The 24,359-nt window shown below is 41.6% G+C and overlaps 1 long non-coding RNA gene across 6 annotated transcripts in view; it reads right to left on the minus strand.

The window, feature by feature from the left end:
• Positions 1–16,045: 16,045 nt before the first annotated feature.
• The window catches only part of LOC147452139 (uncharacterized), a 69,431-nt gene continuing 61,117 nt past the window's right edge, over positions 16,046–24,359 (minus strand). For all 6 annotated transcript variants that reach the window (XR_015188868.1, XR_015188867.1, XR_015188866.1 and 3 more), the window contains one exon: positions 16,046–16,240. This is a non-coding gene — a long non-coding RNA (uncharacterized LOC147452139). The remainder of the gene's footprint in view (positions 16,241–24,359) is intronic.

Here is a 24,359-nt window from a genome sequence, read left to right on the forward strand (position 1 = left end):
GGTCTGTCAACCCTTGACCTAGGCTCAAGGCACAGTGGGAGAGGGCCGAGCATGGGTGTTTGCCTATAAAGGCATAAAATGCTGCCTCTCGGTCCACCAATATACATTTGTGAGCATTTAAGATGAGAGAATCTTCAACGAATATTCCACTTAATGCTTTACACTTTAGCAGTTCCGCAAAACCATTCTTGGAGAACTTTGTGTGAGCAACTCTAAGAATCGATGGCCCCAGATGGCTCAGGTAGTGCCAAAGAGAGCTATCCCTATCCGTGGAGACGTTGCGCGAACCTCCAATACTCATTGCGAACTTATCAACATCATAAGCCGTTTGCAAAGCATTTTTATTGATATTAACACTTGTAGTAAGAAATTCTAGAAATTCTACTAGATTAAGATTTATTTACCTCAGTTTCTTCATCCTTCTCTTCAAGATTTTTCTTTGTAAGATCGATGTTAGATCGATCATCTGTACCAATCACAATCAGTGGTTTGTGTGGATGAAATGCGCTCTCCGGTACGATTTCATAGAAAGAGGTACATGATTTTATTTCCACTAGTGTACTTGCTACTGTTTGCACCAACTGTTGTTCGTTTTCACTGGGGAGGAAAGAGAGGCTTGCTGTAAGATCTTGGTCTATGAAATCAATTTGAGAATTGACTTTCTCTTCCTTTCCATTGGGATCCTTCATGCCCGCATAGATAGCAAGCACTGCAAGCGACTCATCTTCTCTGAGTCCTAACATTTTGGCAATGTCGTCAAGGAACAGAAATTGACGATCATCCACCACCACTGGATGCAAAGTGAGAATTTGGAGGTCCGGGACCTCTTCCAGCACCTCATCTCCCTCTATCATTTGATCTTCCTCCTCGATGGCGCTGGGATCTTGCAAGAGTTTGAGTGCCATAGGTGCTTCGGCCTGCTCATCTATCTCTTTGATAACTTCATTGATTCTTCCACAATGATCACAGAAGATCTTTGGTTGAACTTTTTTTCCTTTGATTTTCCCTTGTCCATGCCCTCAAGCACAAGTAATTCGAGAACCATGTCCCATGAAATAAATTGGGTGTCTATGCACCCCATGCCCAAATCCATGAGATCATCCTCATCCTCTATCTTGAGTCCCGTCCCGTGAGGCCTTTATAAACCTCAACAAGCAAAACCAAATTTTTTTGTCAGTCGCATAGAGATGCTTCAAGAAATCCACTGGCAACCATGCCATGCCGGATCCCTCAAAGATTACATGGCATATTCCTCCATGTGCTACGTCATGTAGTCAAGAAAGCTTTTGAATGCCTCTGCATGAAGGCTGGCAGTGGCCTGCATGTCAATTGTCCCTTCGAACACACTAAGTAGTTCATGTGCTCGATCTGCAAATCTCACCTTTTCTAATTATGTGAGAAGTGCATCAGTAGACGTTTAGATTCGTTTGCAAAGAAGATGTGAAGAGAGCTTAGAGCTAGAGTTTTGTGAATGTGAGAAATGAAGTTTAAAAACTAGAAAGTCACTTATATACCAAAGTCACTTTTTAAAGGCACTTAAATTAATGTCAAAATAACTTAAAACTCGAATTTTAAACAAAATCACGCGACAAAGCATTGAAAGACACCAACATTGAAAACATTTGTGCTTCACAACAAATAAATTGCATGTTTCAATCAAAAACTTGAACAAGCTGAGAATAAACAAGTATGCGCAGAAATGAAATTCAAAACACCGTATGTATTAATGTGGACAAAATCCATGTCAGTTTACAAGCTTTTACAAAAAAATATCGCGGAAACGGAACGTTCTCACACAAAAAGCTCCTCTTTCTTGGAGCAAACAATCTTTTCATTGATTACAGAGAGATATTGCTTGGGCAATGTATATCCAAGATTAAGATACTCGCGAAGGTGACTAAGGTGCCAGTCATTGTTCACTATAATGTGGCGCACTGCATCGTCGTGGAGATGTATTTGCAAGTCAACTGATTCTCTAGCAGCAACCTTAGAGTCTAGTGCCTCCCATTCTCCCATCGTCAGCTTCCATCTTCTATAGGGAAAGACCATCAACAAGCTTTGCTTTGCAATATGGTATCTGAACTCCACCTTGTCAGCAACTACAAAGCACTTGAGTTTATCTCCCTGGTGGTTGACCACCTTAGTTTCCCATCTAGCTGCAAGAAACCCGTTGATTGCACTTCCCCCTTTTCAAGTCCACATTGTTGGTGTTCTGTGAACACCAACAATGTGAACACTCTGAAGTCAAAATATAAACACAAACACATGAAGAGACATAAACCATGTTACCGTGGCTTTATGGGAACCATAGGTGCACTTCATTGTTGCTTGCACATCTACCTCGATTCTCCTTTTGGTTGTTGCGATCAAGGCACTGTCTGGCTTAGGCCATTTCAAACTCTCCAAGGTTGGCGAGTGAACCAGAGATAGATTACCATATCCATTTTGCCTAGGTGTGACATAAGTATGATCATTAAAAAAAATGTCTCGTGAGGAAATCTCAGAGGACTCACAACCAGCATAGACCAACTTGCCAAGCTCAGTGTGGATGGCTTCAAAAGTTCCTATGAAGGACTCTATTGGCTCCCACTCTACAAAACCGAATGAAAAAACATCTATAAACATGAACAAAAAGCAATGGAAATCTTACAATCATCAAAAGCAAATACTAAATAGATAACTGAAAAACTTGCAAGAGGAGTAAAAATTACAATTTGCAGGAAACCTCGATGGAGCCACTGCTGTCTCTAGCTTCAGTTGTGAAGCAACATACGCATGTTGCACCTTCGCAAGCCTCTTGTTGTCTTGTGTTTGCTTGAACTCCATGATTCTTCCCTTCTAATGGTGTGCTTGAGAAGCCATGTGTCTCCTTGCGACTTTGTGTCCACCTCTTGAGATGGGTTGTATTGTCACCCACATCATTTGTTTTAACTCCATCGTCACCCAATATCGATTGTCGTCTTGTACATTGCTGCATGAAATGGACTCAATGACACTCCTAGGTTGTGGAGTACCTTATGATGCCATGGAAAATAGTGGCACAACCTGCACACAAACACTTATGACTAGACATTGCACATCCATGTTCTCAGCTGTATAAAGAGCAAGAATCTTGATGGTACACAAAGGTGAAGGGTATGTGAATTACTGCTATACTGCTCCACCTGCTTGTTAGCTTAATGTGGAAGATAATGTTGCAAAGCTTGAGAGGGAAGTAGATCCTCTCTAGAGAGCTTATTGGAGAAGGAGAAAGAAACCTATTGAGGAAAGAAAGAGGGATGATGTAGCAGAAGGATATGCTGTAGACTTCAGCTTTAGTTAGAGGTGTTTAGGTACTAACATATGCTCCCAAACACAACACACACACACACACACACACACACACACATGAGAATACATCAACATAAGTTCAACATACTGAGGTTCTGTCATGACTCAGGAGATCAAGGGCAGACTCAATCATAATGAAGCCTAGCACTAAAATGAGAATTAAATAAAAAATATTAGCACAAAAATTAAGTAGTTCATAGGGCATACGTAGCACAATACAAACTGGTCGTAGCTCAAATGAAAACATTAGAATGTGAAGTCTCCATGTGTGCTATATGACTAAAAATTATACCTACATGAATCCACGATAAGCCCAATTCACCCTTAAAGAAAAGTGCAAGATATAGACCCATGGTAGTCACCCACAATACAATATAACCACCAACTCCATCATGCATAGTATGGACTAATACCACAACGTCCTCACTAACGTCAGTGCCCAATAGTGGGTGTAGAACTAGGTACTAACATATGTTCCCAAACACAACACAACACATACACCACACACACACACACACACACACACACAAGCATACATCAACATAGAGTTCAACGTACTGAGTTTTTGTCATGACTCCCAAGATCAAGGGCGGACTCAACCATAATGAATCCTAGCACTAAAACAAGCATTATATCAAAAATATAAGCACAAAAATAAGGTAGTTGATTGGGCATATGCACCACAAAAGATAGAAAGAATTAGCACAATATCAACTGGTCATAACTTGGACGAAATCTTGACAATGTTAAGTATGGATGTTCGCTATATGACTATAAAATTTACCTAGATGAATCCACAATAAACCCAGATTCACCCTTAAAGGAAAGTGCAAGGTATAGACGAATGGTAGTCACCCACATGATAATATAACCAACAGCTCCATCATGCATAGTATAGACTAAAATACCAGGATATCCCTACTAACGTCGGCAGTGCCCAATAGTGGATGTAGAATTAGGTACTAACATATGTTCCCAAGCACAACACACACACCACGCGTGCACACACACACACACACACACACACATGAGCATACACCAACATAAAGTTCAGCGTCCTGAGTTATTGTCATGATTCTGGAGATCAAGAGCAGACTCAGCAAAAATGAAGCCTAGCACTAAGACAAGCATTAAATTGGAAAGATTAGCACAAAAATGAGGTAGTTGATAGGGCATACGCACCACAAAAGATAGAAAGAATTAGCACAATATCAATTGGTCGTAACTCGGACAAAAACTTCACAATGTGAAGTTTTCATGTCCGCTATACAACTAAAAAATATACCTAAATGAATCGAGGATAAGCCTAGATTCACCCTTAAAGAAAAGTCCAAGATATAGACCCATGGTTGTAACCCACAAGACAATATAACCATCAGCTCCATCATGCATATTATAGACTAAATACCATGACATCCCCACTAACGTCATGAATGCCCAATGGTGGGTGTAGAACTAGGTACTAACATATGCTCCCAAACACAACACACACACCACACACACACACACATGAGCATACATCAACACAAAGTTCAATGTACTAAGATTTTTGTCATGACTCCAGAGATCAAGGGAAGACTTAGCCATAATGAAGCTTAGCACTAAAACAAGCATTTAATCAAAAAGATTAGCACAAAAATGAGGTAGTTGATAGGGCTTACGCACCACAAAAGATGGAAAAAATTAGCACAATGTCAATTGGTCGTAACTCGGATGAAAACTTCACAATGTGAAGTTTGCATATCCACTATACGACTAAAAAAATATACCTAGATGAATCCAAGATAAGCCACAATTCACCCTTGAAGGAAAGTGCAAGGTATAGACCCATGGTAGTCACCCACAAGACAATATAACCATCAGCTCCATCATGCATAGTCAAGCTTCCAAAAAAATCCCTCAATCTCTCTTTATACCAACACAAACACCACACAAAAGAGAGTAAGTGAGGGGCTCAGGGCCATCCTCAGTGCTTTGATGATAATGCAGACCTGTGTTTTTGAATTTTGCTTAGTTTTCACAGTGTCTGGCTACAAGCGACAACCGCCATGGCCCCATAGGGCGACTGAGTGGGAGAGAAGAGAGAAAGAACATCATCAGGCAACATGCGGGTGCACAGGGCTCATATGATAGTAAGGTGGTGAGGTAGATACTGTAAGTGAAAGGCGTGAACAACTTGAAATGCACAAGGCCATTTAACTCAATACCCAAAATTGCCCGCCAGTTACCATTATTATGGGGTATTGTCCCATATTCTATGCGCCTTTGAGAGGCTTAACAAAGTTATGCTGTACGGGGCCACTCCCACAAAAGAACGCAGGGGGGGGGGGGATTTTTAATATATATTTGAGGGGTTGAGGGGGTAAAAATATCATAATCCCAACCTGGTAAAGAGTCGGTTTCTGTACTGGGTTTAAATACTAGCTATAAAAGTACTTAGGTGTGTGTGTCTGTGTCTAGTGTGTTTGGGAGCATATGTTAGTACCTAGTTCTACACCCACAATTGGGCACTGATGACGTTAGGATGTCGTGGTATTTAGTCTATACTAGGCATGATACAGCTGATGGTTATATTTTCTTGTGGGTGACTACCATAGGTCTATACCTTGCGCTTTCCTTTAAGGGTGAATCTCGGCTTATCTTGGATTAATCTAGGTATATTTTTTAGTCGTATTGCGAACATGCAGACTTCACATTGTGAAGTTTTCATCCGAGTTACAACCAGTTGATATTGTGCTTATTCTTTCCATCTTTTGTGGTGCATATGCCCTATCAAATACCTCCTTTTTGTGATAATCTTTTTGATTCAATGCTTGTTTTAATGCTAGGATTCATTATGGTTGAGTATGCCCTTGATATCTAGAGTCATGATAGAAACTCGGTACGCTGAAATTTGTGTTAATGTATGCATGTGTATGTGTGTGCGTGTGCGTGTGCATTGTGTTTGGGAGCATATGTTAGTACGTAGTTCGATACCCACCATTGGGCATTGACGACATTAGTAGGGATGTCATGGTATTTAGTCTATACTATGCGTGATGGAGCTGATGGTTATATTGTCTTGTGGGTGACTAACATGGGTCTATACCTTGCACTTTTCTTTAAGGGTGAATTTGGGCTTATCCTGGATTCATCTAGTTATATTTTTTAGTTGTATAGCAGACATGCAAACATCACATTGTGAAGTTTTCCAAGTTCCGACCAGCTGATATTGTGCTAGTTCTTTCTATCTTTTGTGGTGTGTATGCCCTATCGACTACCTCATTTTTGTGCTAATCTTTTCGATGTAATAATTGTTTTAAAGCTAGGACTCATTATGGCTGAGTCTACCCTTGATCTCCGAAGTCATGACAGAATGTGATAAAATCTACTATCTAACCAACCCAAATGATTTTCTCATATTAAAGTGATCATTGAATGTGGGAGAATAAACGAAAACAAGGATAGGATTTTGCTTATAACTCTATTCAAACACAGGGACAATAGTAAAGGGGCCCAAATGAGAGATGGTCTATCAAAGATTAAGGCTAACCAATGGAGCATAAAGACCTTAGGGTTATCTTCATTGAAGACCTCCAATAGTTAGTGTTAAAAGTCCTTTGACCTTAGGTAAGCTAGGGTTGTGCTTGAGGTGGGAACCCAGCCCAAGCTTGAGGTGCTTGTCATGCTTGATGACTGAGATGCTTGAGATGCTTGAAGTGCTTGATGATTGAGATGCTTGAGGTGCTTGTCATGCTTGAGATGCTAGGGCTATACTTGAGGTGAGAACCCAGCTCAAGCTTGAGGGGCTAAAGGACCAAGATTATGGTGAGAACCAGGCCCAAGTTTGAGGGGCTTGAGGTGGCACAAAAGTCAAATAATATCCCTACAAGGAGGGGGAAAGCCATGCAAGAAGGGGGGGTGGTTGCTTGACCACTGTCTCTCCCAAAGGGCACCCGTTGCCCAAGAGGCAAGTAGGACACTTGTCAAGCCCCTAGACAGGTTACCCTCATGGTGTGCCTAAATTGGTTGGCCTTCCAAGGGGTCCAATGATAATTTAGTGGATTTAATTAATTATTTAAACATTCATCAAGCCCTCTCTCTCAAAGGGGAAAGGGGGACACTTGTCCCAAGGCTACCCTTGTTGCTTGGTATGACTCTTGCTTGTGATTGGTTACACCTGGAGGGGTCCAATGAGCTTCAAGCATGAGCTACAAGGGGGGGTCAACCAAAGCAAGTAGGGGGCCTACTTAAGGGGTATACTCTCCCACACACACACACACACACACACATACCGATTGTGTGAAGTCTAAAGTGCAAGAGCTCCCTCTCCTTCTCCAAGAAAGTAGAGAGGTTGAGAGCCTACATCAACACTCTTGGCTATGGAATACAAATCCAACCAAGAGCCATGCTTCAATGCTTAAGCTTGCCATCTTTCATCACTATGCTATTATGTATGCTAGCAACAAGACTAATGATAAGTGAGGAACTAGTTCTTTCTTCTATGAAATGTTTCTTCTTCCTCTTCCCTACCCTCATTCCCTGCTAGCTCTCTCCACCTTCAAAGGTGTTTGAGGTCTTGGGATAGTTAATGCTTTCCACAAAGTTTATGTTATGCTCCTGATGCATGAATCTTTCCATCTTCATTGCATCACCTAGGTCACAAGGAACACAAATATTGTATTGTAACAAGTCTCCCTTGATGGGAGAACTATAATACAAATACCTATTGGAGGGGGGACCGGCTCCACATAAATCCGGTCCTGAGCTGTTGTCATGTTCTCTAAATTCTCTCTCTTGCAAAAGTATTGTTCATTCCAAGTTAACTAAATGTTATGTTTATGTTGCCACCTTCAATTATGTTCACCCACTATGCTCACAAAGTAATTTCACAAAAGTACTCTCTCTAATTTTTGCTACTCTCAAGTAAATAGGCCAATTACATTGGTATTAGAGTATTTGGTTTCTCTTTTTTTTCTTAAGAAGAGAGGTCCTTAAGTAGCCTATAAATGATTAATTTTGTTAATTATATTAGGGTAAGTGGGACTGGGATCTATTATCGGTCTTGTTGAGCCCACTATGTGGATATTGTGCACACCTCGAGAGCTTTGGACTTAATAATGGGGTCTTTTTAGACCTACCTACGGCTTTACCATTATTGAGCCATAAAAAGTTCAAAAGGAGCTAGCCCTTGGCAATTTTGCAATATTAGACCCACTCCACTACTCTCTATAATTAACCACTTCGAGCCATGGGTGTAGATACTTAAGAGCCAATTTTCAAAGGCTAAGAGGATTGGCAACTAAGGTTTTGAATTGCCAAAGCATACACTAAGTACGTACAAAAATTTTGTTAACATGGCTGACAATAACCAAGAGAGTAGAATGAACATTGATAGATTTGATTTTGCACATGAAGGTGCTAATGATGACGCCCCCATGTTTGTCAATTACCTCATTACTAGGTTGCAGCAAGCTATGGGCAACCCTGCTTTGCAAACCGAAGTTAATCACTTCGTGCTTATGAGATTTCCCTTCCTCTCCAAGAGGAGAGAGAGCTTAGGAGACCTCTTGAAGAGACCCCCAAAAGAAGACTCTCTCTCATACAAGAGGGGGAATCCAAAGAGCAAGAAAGCAATGAAACTTTAAGTTCCTCTGAAGATGTGTCTCCACGAAGACGACGGTCTAGACGATTGCCAACTCCTCCCAAGAGGAAAACATCAACACACATTCCTTCTCCTTGTCATTCCAAAAGGGAAGAGAGGAAACAAAGGAAGAAAAGGGCAAAAAATAGGTCTCCCTCTTCTCCTTCTTCTTCACCTTCTCCTTTAAGTTCCTCTGAAGATGTGGCTCCACAAAAATGACAGTCTAGACGATTGCCAACTCCTCCCAAGAAGAAAAGATCAACACGCAGTCCTTCTCCTTGTCATTCCAAAAGGGAAGAGAGGAAACAAAGGAAGAAAACGGCAAGAAAGAGGTCTCCCTCTTCTCCTTCTTCTTCACCTTCCTCCTCTTCCAACGAAAGCTATGGCTATTCTCCTAGAGAATAGAAGAGGGGAGGACATCGTAAATCATACCCTGCATGGTGAAGGTCACAAAAGCTCAAGAATTTCAAAGAGTGAGGAAAGAGTATCTCTTTTCTCACCTATGATGGCACCTTTGGTGCCACTGACAAAGTATTGGCTTTCATCTAGAAATTTGATGCGACCTTCCGGGAGACGAGGGCTTCACAGAGTCCTCCAAGCTACACCATGTAGCTATGCATTTCCAAAAATCGACTCGTCAATGGTGGGCTAGCCTTCGTGGCAATGGCAAAGCCCCAAAGACTTGGAAAACTCTACGAGTTTTCATCATGAAGCAAAGGACAAAGTGCTCACCAAATGGTGCAGTTTGAAGCTTCTCTCTCATGAGTCTATCCACAAATATGTAGACAGGTTTTGGGATTTACATCTCAAAGCTACTGTCTTCCAAAAGATAGACTTCGTCAAGCAAAAGGAACAATTTTGTGTGGGATTACCTACAGAGATGGCTAAATACGTCAACTCTCAACGGCCTGGTTCTATCACCGAAGTAATCCATCACACCATGGTTGCATCATGCATCAATTTCCAACAAGGGGCTAGACGGAATGTCAAGCCCATGGAAAACAAAGATAAAAGTAATGCAAAGGGGAAAACCAATGCCCAAAATTCTTCCCAAGGCACTTCCAACAACAACAACAACAATCGGTCCAAGGAGAATGGAGTTTACAATGGCAAAAAAAAACTCTCTCCTGAAGAGCTTGAAGCCTTTCGCAAGGTCCAAAGTTATTTTAAGTGTAGGGAGCAAGGACATGGCTATTGTTCTTGCCCCAAGAAAAATGTTTACAATGAGACTCCTAGGGCTTCCACCGTTGAAGCTCCAAAACAGGATGCTCATTGCAAAGGATCATCTCTCTCCTATGATTGGGGAAAGGTAAGGGAGCATGATACCTTCATCTTGTTTGACCCTAGCTCTACTCACAACTTCATACAAATGGAGTTGGCCACCAAGTTGGGCATTCAAGCTTTCGACATGGGAGATATTGTAACGGCTGACACAGCTTTCAAGGGACAACAAGCCTCCGTTACTCCCTTGATTGGAAAGTTGAGGCTTCATGTCCAAAGCTATATCGACAAAGAAGACATTTTCATCTCTCCTCTCCAACATGAGGATTCTATCCTAGGGCACCATGGTTTGATCGCATGGCTACCAACATGAAGTTCCCTGAAAGGAGAATCTACTTCACCTACAGGGGAAATAACATGTATATAGATTCTACTGAGGTCATACTATACCACTTGTAAATCCTCCTGCTTTTGATAAATCAATGAAGAGCTTTGTTTCTGCGTGCATGATTTTTGTCAAAGAGTCTCCAAAAGATCCTAATGTTTCATCAAATGTAAATGGTAGGAATCAAGAAGACTTAGACTTGTCTAATTTTCTAAAAGGATTCCAAGATGTGTTCAGTGATGAATGATATCACTATGGACTTACCTCCAAAACGAGGAGATGATGACCATCGCATCGAGATGCTTCTATGATAGATGAGTATGCTATTGACCCTGACTTTAGAGACATATCTCAGCCCTTGATTTGGGAAAGAAAGAGGAACCATTCACCTTGCAGGATGGTTTTCTTCTCCACGGCAATAGGCTGTGTGTTACCCATTCCCTTTGTGAGAAAGTTATGTATGAATCCCATGCTCCTCCCTATGCGGGGCATAGAGGTATTCAACCTACTCTCTGAGGAGTAGAGACGTATTTCTATTGGCCTACCATGAAAGTGGACATACAAGAGTATGTTTCAAAATGTGTAGTATGCCAAAAGACCAAGTATGATAGAGGGAAGCAACCTGGATTACTCCAGCCATTGCCTATCCCAAATTCACCATGGGAGAGTATATCCATGGATTTCATCTTTGGATAACCCAAGTCTATCCATGGAAATACGGGAATATGGAAAAGTACTTACCTCTTGTAGAGTATGCCTACAATAATACTGTACATACTTCTACGAGAAAAGAACCTTTTGAGATCATTGAGCGAAGACCTAAAAGTCCCTTGCTACTCAAAGTACATGGGAAGATCTTCGCTGCCGATGAGTATAGCCATTACCTACAAGAATCTTTTCAAAAGATTAAGGAGGCTATATCCATCTCTCAACAAAGGCAAAAATCTAATGTTGACAAGCACTGAAGAGCCTTAACGTTCAAAGAAAATAATTGGGTCTTACTTAAGTTTCCTAAGGCTCGATTAAGGCAAACGACGGGCAAAAATCCCACTGGCCATTAAAAGTACTATGCTAAGATAGCAAAAAGATACTATGGTCCTTTCCAAATCTTGAAGCCTATCAATGAGACGGCTTACCAACTCAAGTTGCCCAACCATTGGCTCATACACAATGCTTTTCATGTGAGCCTACTCAAGCCCTACAAAGGAGATCCACCAAGTGAACCAATTAATTAAGACCCTCCCGAAGTTGAAGACCAAGAAGAGGTGTTACAACCTGAAGCTATTCTTCGGCATGAAGACAAGGTACTACGACATGGTAAGATTATCCGACAGTATCTTATTAAGTTCAAAAGTTATCCTTTTGAAGATGATACATGGATGCAAGGAATACAGCTTAAGGATAGTATGAACCTTGTCAGTGGCTTACAATACTTCATTAGAGTAAGCAAATGTACAAATTTCTTTTAAATGACCAATGTTCTTGTCTTATAAGACTAGTTCTCTTTTTCATTGTGCACACATTTAAATAGTATGCATGCTTAAAATCATGTTTGTGATGACGACGTCTCTCAAACACCAAGTAGAATTTGTCACTCTACTTTGGGAAATGAAATGGACTAAAAAGCATACATGCTTATGGCAACTATGTCTCCCAAGCACCAAATGGATTATTCATCCATCTTGGAAAGATATCGTAGGGTAAAAAGGGATCCTCTACCCGCTAGGCAAGATTGACTAATTACTAAGGCTTTATCTCTTCTATCTCATAGTCGAGGACGACTATGATTTCAAGAGAGAGGTAATGTCATAAAATCTAATATCTAACCAAGCCAAATGATTTTTTCATATTAAACTAATCATTTAATGTGGGAGAATAAACGGGAACAAGGGTTAGGATATAGATGTGCTTATAGATCTGTATCAATACGGGGCCAATGGTAAAGGGGCCCAAATGAGAGATGGTCTATCAAAGAGTAAGGCTAATCAATGGAGCATAAAGACCTTAGGGTTAGCTTTATTGAAGACCTCCAATAATTAGTGTTAAAAGTACTTTGACCTTAGGTAAGCTAGGGTTGTGCTTGAGGTGGGAACCCGGCCCAAGCTTGAGGTGCTTGTCATGCCTGATGACTGAGATGCTTGAGATGCTTGAAGTGCTTGATGATTGAGATGCTTGTTATCCTTGAGATGCTAGGGTTGTACTTGAGATGAGAACCCGGCCTAATCTTGAGGGGCTTAAGGACCAAGCTTGTGGTGAGAACTAGGCCCAAGTTTGAGGGGCTTCAAGTGGCACAAAAGTCAAAGAAAATATCTACAAGGAGGGGGCGAGCCATGCAAGAATGGGGGGGGTGGTTGCTTGACCACTCTCTCTCCCAAAGGGCACCCGTTGCCCAAGAGGCAAGTAGGACACTTGTCAAACCCCTAGCTAGGTTACCCTCATGGTGTGCCTAAAGCCTATTGGTTGGCCATCAAAAGGGTCCAATGATAATATAGTGGATTTAATTAATTATTTTAGCATTTATCAAGCCCTCTCTCTCAAAGAGGAAAGGGAGACACTTGTCCCAAGGCTACCCTTGTTTCTTGGTATGACTCTTGCTTGTGATTGGTTAGGCCTCGAGGGGTCCAATGAGCTTCAAGAATGAGCTACAAAGGGGGGTCGACCAAAGCAAGTAGGGGGCTTGTTAAGGAGTATACTCTCCCACACACACACACACACACACCGATTGTATGAAGTGCAAAGTGTAGGAGCTCCCTCTCCTTCTCCAAGAAAGTAGAGAGGTTGAGAGCCTACACCAACACTCTTGGCTATGGAATAGAAATCCAACCAAGAGCCATGCTTCAATGCTTAATCTTGCCACCTTCTCCATCTTCATCACTATGCTATTATGTATGCTAGCAAGAAGAGTGATGATAAGTGAGGAACTAGTTCTTTCTTCTATGAAATGTTTCTTCTTCCTCTTCCCTACCCTCATTCCCTGCTAGCTCTCTCCACCTTCGAAGGTGTTTGAGGTCTTGGGATAGTTAATGCTTTCCACAAAGTTTATGTTATGCTCATGATGCATGAAGCTTTCCATATTCATTGCTTCACTTAGGTCACAAGGAACACAAAGATTTTATTGTAACAAGTCTCTTCTGATAGGAGAAACTATAATACAAATGCCTATTGCACGAGGGACCAGCTCCACATAAATCCGGTCCTCAACTGCTGTCATGTTCTCTAAATTCTCTCTCTTGCAAAAGAATTTTGCATGCCAAGTTAACTAAATGCTATGTTTATGTTGTTGCATTCAATTATGTTCACCCGCTATGCTCACAAAGTAATTTCACAAAAGTACTCTCTCTAATTTTCACTACTCTCAAGTAAATACGCCAATTCCATTACATAGGAACTCACTACGTTGAACTTTGTGTTCATGTATGCTCATGCGTGCGTGCGTGTGTGTGCGTGTGTGTGTGTGTGCGTGTGTGTGTCTTGTGTTTGGGAGCATATGTTAGTACCTAGTTCTACACCCACTACTGGGCACTGACGACGTTAGTAGGGAGGTCGTGGTATTTAGTCAATACTATGCATGATGGAGTTGATGGTTATATTGTCTTATGTGTGACTACCATGGGTCCAGGCCTTGCAGTTTCCTTTAAGGGTGAATTTGGGTTTATCTTGGATTCATCTAGGTATATTTTTTAGTCGTATAACGAACATGCAGACTTCACATTGTGAAGTTTTCGTCCGAGTCGACCAGTTGATATTGTGCTAATTCTTTCCATCTTTTGTGGTGCATATGCCCCATCAACTACCTCATTCTTGTGTTAATATTTCCTATTTAATGCTTGTTTTAGTGCTAAGCTTCATTATGTTGAGTCTGTCGTGTTGATGTATGCTTATGTGTGTGTGTGTGTGTGTGTGTGTGTGTGTGGTGTTTGGGAGCATATGTTAGTACCTAGTTCTACACCTACTATTGGACGCTGACGAAGTTAGTGGGGATGTCGTGGTACTTATTCAATATTATGAATGATGGAGTTGATGGTTATATTGTATTGTGGGTGACTACCTTGCACTTTCCTTTAAGGGTGAATCTGGGCTTATCGAGGATTCATCTAGGTATATTTTTTAGTCGTATAGCGGACATGCACACTTCACATCGTGAAGTTTTCATCCGAATTATGATCACTTGATGTTTTGCTGATTCTTTCCATTTTTTGTGGTGCATATGCCCTATCAAATACCTCATTTTTGTGCTAATATTTTTTATTTAATGCTTATTTTAGTGCTAGGCTTCGTTATGGTTGAGTCTTCTCTTGATCTCTAGAGTCATGGAAGAAACTCAGCACGCTGAACTTTGTGTTGATGTATGCTCGTGTGTGTGTGTGTGTGTGTGTGTGTGTGTGTGTGTGTGTGTGTGTGTGTGTGTTGTGTTTGGGAGCATATGTTCGTACCTAGTTCTACACCCCCATTGGACACTGACGACGTTAGTGGGGATGTCGTGGTATTTAGTCAATACTATGCACGATGAGGCTGATGGTTATATTGTCTTGTGGGTCACTACCATGGGTCTATACCTTGCACTTTCCTTTAAGGGTGAATCTAGGCTTATCATGGATTCATCTAGGTAAATTTTTTAGTCGTATAACGGACATGCAGACTTCCCAATGTGAAGGTTTGTCTGAGTTACGACTAGTTGATATTGTGCTAATTCTTTCCATCTTTTGTGGTGCATATATCCGATCACGTACCTCAATTTTGTGCTAATCTTTTTGATTTAATGCTTGTTTTAGTGCTAGGATTCATTATGGCTGAGTCTGCCCTTGATGTTGGGAGTCATGATAGAAACTCAGTACGTTGAACTTTGTGTTGATGTATGCTCGTGTGTGTGTGTGTGTGTGTGTGTGTGTGTGTGTGTGTGTGTGTGTGTGTGAGAGAGAGAGAGAGAGAGAGAGAGAGAGAGAGAGAGAGTGTGCACGTGCGTGGTGTGTTTGGGAGCATATGTTAGTACCTAGTTCTACACCCACTATTGAGCACTAACGACATTAGTGGGGATGTTATGGTATTTAGTCAATACTATGCATGATTGAATTGTTGGTTATATTGTCTTGTGGGTGACTACCATGGGTCCATACCTTGCACTTTTCTTTAAAGGGTGAATCTGGGATTATCTTGCAATTATCTAGGTATATTTTTAAGTTGTATAGCGGACATGCAGACTTCACATTGTGAAGTTTACATCCAAGTTACGACCAATTGACATTGTGCTAATTCTTTCCATCTTTTATGGTGCATATGCCCTATCAACTACCTCAATTTTGTGCTAATCTTTCCAATTTAATGCTTAGTTTAGTGCTAGGATTCATTATGGCTGAGTATGCCTTATATCTCGAGAGTCATGACAGAAAATCAGTACACTAAACTTTGTGTTGATGTATGCTCATGTGTGTGTAGATGTTTTAAATTTAATAAATACACACCAAGGAACAAGACATTCAAAAGACGACTGGCTAAAGATGTCTAGACAAAGATTTGTACAGAAACTACTCAGTCTTAGATTCATAACTGTACAACATAATAAGAATGAGGTATCATTCTAAATGAGTTTATACAAATGTATCATAACCATCCCAATCGAATCATCAAGTGTTATCAAGGACTGCAGCATGCTAAACCTTTTTAAGCCAAGATAGAATTCTCACCTGCATCCATATAGTCAAGACAACAGATATATTAAACTTGGCTACGTATGGCAGCAGGCTTCAAAGAACCTATCAGTTGTTATCCATGCCCAACTTAAAAATTATTAGATTGGCTACTGTCCTTAAATATAGATTTAAAAAAAATACTTACGTACTTCAACCTTTTTTTCCAAAACTATAATGTCCAAGCAAGGATTTGCTAATTCAAAGTAGTGTATACATACTTTTGCAAGTATTCCTTTATAAAAAACCCTAGTACCTTCCTTAATCCTCATTTAGATTTGCATTCTCAAAGTAGTACCAAATGTTATATCCTTTAAAACAATCTTTTATAGTATCGAAGTGTACCAACCTGTCAAAAAATCTTCCATAATTAAAACTTGAGTATGTAATTATAGCTTCAAAGTTATTAGCAATGCTTTCTGTTGTTACTACAATTATGTTGTATGGATCCCAAGTTGAACATTTTAGTAGTGCTATATCCTAGTAACAATGAAAAGAGAGATCAAGATCAGGGTCAACCTAATTCTACTTTAGCAAGCTCGACAGACACCTGTCAAGAACCAAATTTCTAAAATACCATACTTGAATTACTGCAGGGCACAGCCTGTGATCCAAGAATTGAGCCAGTCAAAAGAACCAGAAGCCAAATAATAATGCGGTATACAGCAACAAGCAGAAGGTCAGCTTTTTTGCAGATAAACAAACTCCCTTATATCACAACATCATAATATGTTCAGGTGTTAAAAGCATCAAAACCTGATTAGTAACCATATGCTAGTTAGAATCATAGGTTATGCCAAATCTTAGGTAGAAAACCATAAAAAACCAAAATATGTATGTATATATACAGTTTACATATATTTTAAGGTAGCACCACCTACCAAGAACCAGATGTAGTGAATATGGTTTAAAAAAGCCAAAATATCAAATCAGTACCTGAGTACCATACCATACTCAGGTAGTAAAGCACCAAAAAACTAGACCAATACCATACATTTAAGTATCAAAACCAAATCAGTAACAAAGACAAAATATGTATAAGTTTATACATATATTTTATGGCAGTATCACCACCAAGAAGTAGCTATAGTGGAATATGTATGTATCAATATGGTTAATAAAACCAGATCTAAGCCAATCATCCAAGCCAGATATCAAATCACAGTTAGCAAGTCAAGGCCATCAAGCTTCCCCATGTTACAACACCATACCCACCTCAGGTAGCATGTTATGCAAAACACCAATTTTACATAAGTTTTTATGATATGCAACTACTACAGAGATTGCATAGAATAAATTCTCAAGTAAAGTGAGCAGGATTGAAGACCAAAAAAGTATTAGCATTTTCAAGTCAAAAAGACCAACAAAAATTCAAATGCTTCTTGTTTTGTGTCCAAGCTTTAAATTAGTTAACAACTTTTCTTAAAAAAGGCCTCTCACACAAAATAGGGCCAGAGTTCAACCAATATTAGGAATCAATCTCATCAGTCTAATTATAGGCATGTAACAAATTCAAAGAGCAGGACTGTAGGATTTTTAGACCATTACTTGGCATGTGTCAACAAACAGCATGGGCTAGGTATCTTTATTCATGAGGCAAGCAAAAACATCTCAAATTTCAAAGCAAAGTCAATGGGAAAATTCAAATTTTTTTCAATAATTAATAGAGACAGAAAATATCGCTTTCAATATTCTTAAGACAAGAAAAACCTGTTATAATCACCCAACAGAGCAAGAGATTATCTAAGCATTAAGATTTTGAGTAAAATATGTAACCTGTGAGCAGAAGTAATCCCAAAATAATCTCCATAGTGCCAAGGGAAAGCCAAGTACAATTCCAATGTCATCCTACTCGCTCTTTCCCCTTTTTTTAAACAGTACAATTAAGTCGACAATAGCAAGTTGTTTATAATGTTGCAAGGGACAGTATAAAAAACCCAATGCAAAAAACCTAAATCATAACTGCTTATCCTGTATTTTGGAAGGAATCCCACCAAAACTGGGTGTCCATACTATCCCTCTTGTTGAAGGGGTTAAAGCCAGTCAAAGGCCGGGCTTACAAGCTCAACCCTAAGTATGTCGAAGCTGTCAAGAAAGATTTAGAAAAGATGCAAGAAGTAGGGGTCATTGTGCCAGTGGAGCACTCTGAGTGGCTATCACCCATGGTCATCGCACCTAAAAAGCAATCAAATAAACTCCGGGTGTGTGACGACTATCGCGCGTTGAACAAGGTCACTATCCCAGATGGTTTCCCCACCCCCTTCACTAAGCGTGTGTGCTTGAAGATGTGGCAGGGCACGTACTGTACAGTTTCATGGATGGCTTCAGTGGTTACAATCAGTTAGGCATGGGTGATCAAATCAAAACAACTTTTGTGACTACATTTTCATTTACACCAGAATGTCTTTTGGGCAAAAAAATGCTCCACCCTCTTTCAATCGCACATTATACCTCATCTTTTGTCCTTTGCTTACAGATCATCTTCCCATCTTCATGGACGATCTTTTAACCTTCTCGGGTGCTCAATGTTTGACCGCAGTGGAGAATCTAGAGGAACATCTCGCCCAGCTCTCCGCCGTCTTCCTCAGGTACAGGGAGGCACGTTTGAAGCTCAATCTGAAAAAATGTCACTTTTTGGTCACTGAAGGTACATTGATGGGCCATGTGGTATCTGTCAAAGGCTTAACGCCAGACCCAGAGAAGATAGTAGCTATATTGAGGTTGCCTCCTCCCATCAATCATAAAGGTGTTCAAAGCTTTGTAGGCCATACAAGGTATCATCGCCGATTCATTAGGATGTATGCCGATGTTGCCCAACCTCTGACCTGCCTGACTAGTGTTGTTGTACCATTTCAATGGTCCACAGCTGAAGCTCAAGCCTTTGCTTCCTGGAAAAAGCGCTTGACTGAAAATCCGATTGTAGCCCCGGATTGGTCTCTAACTTTCCATGTACATATTGATGCTAGTCAGACAGCTTTGGTGGTGTCCTCACTCAGCCTAGCAAGGAATTTAATCTCAATCATCCTGTTCATTATGCAAGCAGATTGCTCATGAAAGCTGAGCGCAATTACAACACTACCGAGAGGGAAGGTTTGGCCCTTATTTATGCTCTTCAAAAATTTCGGGACTATTTATTAGGGATTCACTTCACACAAGTTGCAGGCCGGGTCTGGCAATGGCTCCTTCTATTCCAAGAGTTCGATTTTGAAATGGTACTTCGTCTTGCCAAACGACGTGTCATGGCCGATCATCTCTCTCGCGTCCACTCAGTTGAGGAAGCTACAGGTTTTGAGGATGAATTTCCAGATAGCAGTCTATTTCAGATCGTAAAACTCCAGAGTGGTACGACGATGTTCTATACTTATTATCCACTGGCATGTTCCCAAAGAATGCTTCTCCATTGCGGAAACGCATGTTATTGTTCAAATCTCAACCATTCACTTTGATTGGCCATTAGATCTATAATGTTGGACCTGATGGTGTTCTAAGTCATTATATCTCTCCCCATGAAGTGGAGTCTATTTTAGAGGATGCCCACATAGGTCCCAATGGTGGCCATTATCTTGGTCATATTATAGCTCAGAAAATTCTACAGAGTGGCTTATGGTGGCCGGGATGACATTGCTCATATGATGGTTTATGAATATGCCAGCGTTGTGCACCTAAACCTGGTAAGCAATCAAACCAACCCTTACAGGTATCCATGGCATGGTTGCCATTTGAAACATGGGGTTTGGACTTTGTGGGTCCAATTTCTCCGCCGGCCCAATTAGGTAATCGGAAGTATTTTCTTGTGGCTACATATTATTTCACTAAATGGGCAGAGGTTTTAGCTCCGATTGATTGCACTAGCTCTACAGTAGCGAAGTTCTTGTATGAGAATATATTTTGTAGGTTTGGGTGACAACCATTTTGTCAATGATCTAATCACCACACTGGTAGACAACCACAAAATCTTCCATCACAAGTCGTGCTCTTAATGTCCCAGATCAAATGGGCAGGCATAGAGCACCAACAAAGTTCTCATTGCTCTACTTCGCAAGGCTTGTCATCTACATCCAGCTTCTTGGGCTCAAGCAATCCTCGGCACTATTTGGGCGTATCGCACTTCCTACAAAGCGACTACAAACTACACTCCTTTTCAACTGGCTTTTGGGTTAGAAGCAATCGCCCCTTTTGAATTCAACTCCGGCACCGCTAGGGTGGGTAGTCTCCGTGTCACAGCAGATATTGAGTCTGTCAATCTGTCTCGTCTCTCCATTGTGGATGAAAGCCGCAGGTTAGCTAAGTCCACGCTGCAAGCAAAGTAAATTCGTCTCCCAAAGCATGGCATGATCGCCATCTTTGTAAGCCAAAAATAATGACAAGATCACTAGTGCTATTGTATCAAGCTAAATATCAGAAAAAAGCAAAGAAGTTGGTCCCAGCTTAGCAAGGACCATTCATGGTACAAGAGATTTTGCCACAAGGAGCGGTCCAGTTAGTGACTTTGGAAGGTGTCCCCTTGTCGCTGGTAAATGGCTCCCAAATCAAATGCTATTATCCCTCTTAGTAATCCATCTATAGTTGTTTCGCCATGTGTAGTTGTTTCGACCTCTAGTATAAGTACTAGCATCTCATTTCTCTATTCTTTCACTTATCTTCTCACCAGAGTATGTGTCATGATAATGTCCTTGCAAACTCTCAGTCTCTGCCATGCCTATCGATGTCCCCGCATTTCCTAAACTTCTTGTAATCGCCTCATCCTTTCCATGTGATTGGACTACCTTGTTGTATTTCCTTGTGTTGGCCTCATCTTCTCACTTTTGGCATTCAAAATGGGTTCTCTCTCATCAAACTTTCTCATCAAATTGGGCTCTGAGTGTAAAACACTATGTGTCAGTAGAAGGCTTTTTCCAGCAGCATGGAGTTCCTTCGTCTTCTTCTTCCCATCATTTTCTGAGTGTGATATTGGGTCCCTCAATAACCCTTCTCTTTGGTAAAATTCATACCCACTCTCTCTGCTCTCTCTGTGTAGTACTTCAGATTGCTAAGAATTAATTGTGTTTCTCTCTCCTACGTCACCCCTTAAACTGCAAGTTCCTCTCAACCCTTGCCCCTACCCACTAATGTTTGCCTCTACCTACGGGTAATTGCACCTACCCGCTAACCCTTGCCTCTCTAACTTCACTCACCCCTACCCACTTGCCCTCGCCCCTCTCTACCTTCCCTCACCCCTACCTAACTTAACTCGCCCCTACCCACTAGCCCTCGGCCCTCTCTACCTTCACTCACCCCTACCCACAAGCACTCGGCTCTCTCTTCCCTAACTCGCCCATAGCTTCTCTCGCTTTGCAACCCTCCTCCTCTCTGTCCTCTGCGCCCGTATCTACGCACTCGGTCCCTCTATCTTTTCCTTTTCGATTAAGGCCCTACCTGAACACCCTGGTCGTACTCCCCTCTCCTCTCAGCTATCGCAAAAGCAGATTTAGCGCCATCGCCAGCAAAAGTACCTACACATTAGTTCTCCAACAGACATTGCAACCCCGGACAATCTACTTCCTTTCAGTCTGCACAGTCTGGACACTCACACAATATGATATATCATCTGCTCTCATCATGATCAGCAAGGTTATGTATGTATGCATCTCTGGATTGCAACCGGAATGTAAACTCTTGTGGTACAGAACAATATTCAGCTGGGTGAGTGTACTTTTCCTGCGTCCATCACAGAGTGGTTACTGAGATAATATGGCAAGTAGTAGTCGGCAAATACAACAGGAAGTTTTGCGCAAAAAGCCTACGCATAGGGAAAGACAAAGTAGTTATGTAGAGGAAGCGGAGTCTGATCATAGCAGCCATGGTGTTACTAAGATGACTTCCAGTGAAGCCAATGACGATTGTTACAGAGTACCCCCTCACACGGTGGATCCAGATTCCAGCTCACAATCAGAATCAGGGCCTTCTAGCAGCCCAGAGGTGGATCCCAAAAACATCAGAAAGGGGGTACAAAATGAGTTACGTCATGCAATCAGCAGACCTCCTACAGTCAGAATCAAGGCCTTCTAGTAGCCCACAGGTGGATTCCAAAAACATCAGAAAGGGGGTACAAAATGAGTTACGTCGTGCAATCAGCAGATCTCCTAAGTCCAAAAGTCAAGCACCTTTCACATTAAACTTTCACCTGTAGCTACCTCATTCTTCTCTGAAGGATATCTTTTCTAAGGATCAATTGCAACAACTAGGTTTGAGTGCATTAGCCACTGCAAAACTACCCACAGATGTGCCTGGAGATATGGTACACGAGCTTATGAATTGTTTTCCCAAAGTGCGGATCCACAACCTTACCCCTACCAGGATTGGTCATGCACTGGGAATGGCCACCTTCCCATCTTTGAAACCGGCCCAAAGATGCCATAGTTCAAGCGTGTCAGGAGTTGCTACACTCTGATCACCCAGACTATGCGCGGAATAAAGAGTTGTGTAATGTCTTTAAGTATTAGTTTTTACTCAGAGATGCCAGAGAATCGGACAAAAGTTTGTCCACAATGTTTTCCCACTGTGAAGGACGCTACAATCTGATCCACACAATACCTTGTGGATTTCACCAAATTCTTTACACGTCTTTGCAGTCCCGGGCTAAGAGGTTTCGAATCCAGATGCACTCGATACAGTCTAGCTTTCAGTGCTTTGCAGCTCCTATGTTGGCTTGGGTTATTAACATACATATAAGCCCTGTGGATGTGGATGTCGAGATGCAAAGTACACACCCCAAAGAAAAAGGGAAATCTATTGCCCAGTCTACTTGAGAAGAAAATCAAGAAAAGGGCTAAAGTGCTAAAGGATACAGAGAATCCCTAATATCCTTGCCAGTATCAGAAAGTCAGCAGCTTCGAGTGAAGCACCTTATCCGACGCTCATCATCTACTTTCGCTACTTGTTCTATGGTATGCTCGGGTGTTTCGAAACACACTATGCCTGTTACCACTGTGGCTTCTACAATGTGTGTTCCTCTCTCTACTTCTGTCATTTTCACTCCTACCACACTCTCGCGTACCGCTTACAGTTGCTTATTCTTCTTTATCGATGTCTGCAGCAACTCCACCCGTCTCTACTACACCAGAGAGGCATGCTCCCAATTCATCATCACCAGTGCCACTTGTGAGCCCTCTCTCACTTGACACTATTGCGGGTTATTCCACAGCTTCGGACTCTACATCACTTTTTCGGCTATCTCAAGACAAATTGCAAGAGTCCAGACAAGCCATTGCTACCATTAAGCTTGGGGCATAGCGGTTGGCTACTACTCATCAGCGCCACTCCGCTACATACGCAGCTATGGAGTGCTCTCTACGTGTCGCAAAGAGCGCGATTGCAGATAGAGACACTACTATTTTTGCTTTGCGACACACATTGCAAGAAAAGTCTAAAATCGTTGACGACCTCCAAGCTCAAATGCAGGGACTTTGGGAAGTGCTACTTCACAGCGATATGGGATTTCCGGCTCTAGTGAGTAGGAGATATAACTGGACAGGGAAGGGGATACAGGTACAGGCTCCTCTCGGGTATGTCCAGTCAGGTAGCTCTGCTCATTTCATGGGAGCCTCTACACACACTTCTCTCAGATACGACCAACCTCAGCACTTTATCTACTATCCGTCGAGGTTTCAACCGTCCGCTTCCTTACCACATATGCAGTCAACACAGAGCATTTCTTGCGATGGCCTTGCTGATGCACACCGACATGGCTGTGTTAGTCGACGCCCTAAGTACACTTCAGGCCCGATGCTCCCATCAGCTATGCAACAGGTGGAGCTTTCGACGCCCTAAGTACACTTCAGGCCCGATGCTCCCATCAGCTATGCAACAGGTGGAAGCTCTAGTCACCAGGAGCCACTTCGTCCAGAGTAGCAAAGCTCATCTGTAGCAGCCTCCCACCATTGATTTGATAGCTCCTCCCCCAGAGATAGATACCTCAGGTGCAGCCTCCCACCATCGATTTGATGGCTCCTCCCCCACGGACAGATACTTAGGTGCAGCAATGGCAAGATGAGTGTTTCTCTCAGGTAACATGATTGCACTGCACTGCTCAGTCTTCTTTTGTACATATAGTGACTTCTCAGTTCTCTTTATAGCA

Source organism: Adiantum capillus-veneris, chromosome 8, assembly GCF_014529385.1.
Source record: "Adiantum capillus-veneris isolate H3 chromosome 8, ASM1452938v2, whole genome shotgun sequence".
NCBI lineage: Eukaryota > Viridiplantae > Streptophyta > Polypodiopsida > Polypodiales > Pteridaceae > Adiantum > Adiantum capillus-veneris.